We start from the raw sequence: 1077 nt of genomic DNA on the forward strand, positions 1-1077 counted from the left end.
GACCTCGATGGGCAACATTGCCTCGCAGCCGTATGCTAGGGAGAACGGGGTATGCCCCGTTGATGTTCGAGCTGTGGTCCTATATCCCCAAAGGACTTGGGGAAATTCTTCGGGCCACCGTCCCTTTGCTTCCTCTAACTTTTTCTTCAGAGAACTTTCGAGAGTTTTGTTTACAGCCTCGACCTGGCCATTCGCTTGAGGGTGGGCTACTGATGAAAAACTCTTTATTAAGCCGTTCTTTTCACAAAAGTCGGTGAACAAGTCGCAATCGAACTGGGTTCCATTGTCGGATACGATCTTCCTTGGTACCCCATATCGGCACACGATGCTTTTTACCACGAAATCAAGGATCTTTTTTGAAGTTATAGTCGCCAATGGTTCAGCCTCCGTCGACTTTGTGAAGTAATCCACGGCGACCACAACATATTTTACTCCGCCCTTACCAGTCGTGAGAGAGCCTATGAGGTCGATGCCCCATACCGCGAAAGGCCATGGGGAAGTCAACATGGTCAGCTCGGATGGTGGAGCTCGGGGTATCGTGGCAAATCTCTGGCATTTGTCGCATTTCTTCACGTACTCAAAAGAATCCGTTTTGATGGTTGGCCAGAAATATCCTTGGCTTATGATCTTCTTGGACAGGCTATGCCCCCCAGTGTGATCTCCGCAAAATCCTTCATGAATTTCTTCAATGATCTTCTTAGCTTTGGGAGGGGTTACGCATCTAAATAACGTCATGGAATATCCCCTTCTGTATAGCTTTCCGTCCAAAATGGTGTAACGGGGAAGTTGATACATCAACTTTCGAGCCTGGTTCCGATCTTTTGGGAGGACTCCATTTTCGAGATAATCAACTATTGGGGTCATCCAGGTTGGCTCTGTTTCGATCATACACACATCTTCCTCTTCTGGCTCGTTAATGCTAGGTGCTGATAGGTGTTCTATGGGTACAACATTCAGTTCTTCGTTTTCAGTGGATGTGGCGAGTCGAGCTAAGGCATCTGCATTAGAGTTCTGCTCGCGGGGAACCTGTTCGATTGTATAGAATTCAAAACACCCTAAGGCGAATTTTTCCTTCTC

The sequence above is a fragment of the Humulus lupulus genome, chromosome 3 (genome assembly GCF_963169125.1).
Source record: "Humulus lupulus chromosome 3, drHumLupu1.1, whole genome shotgun sequence".
In the NCBI taxonomy this organism is placed as follows: domain Eukaryota; kingdom Viridiplantae; phylum Streptophyta; class Magnoliopsida; order Rosales; family Cannabaceae; genus Humulus; species Humulus lupulus.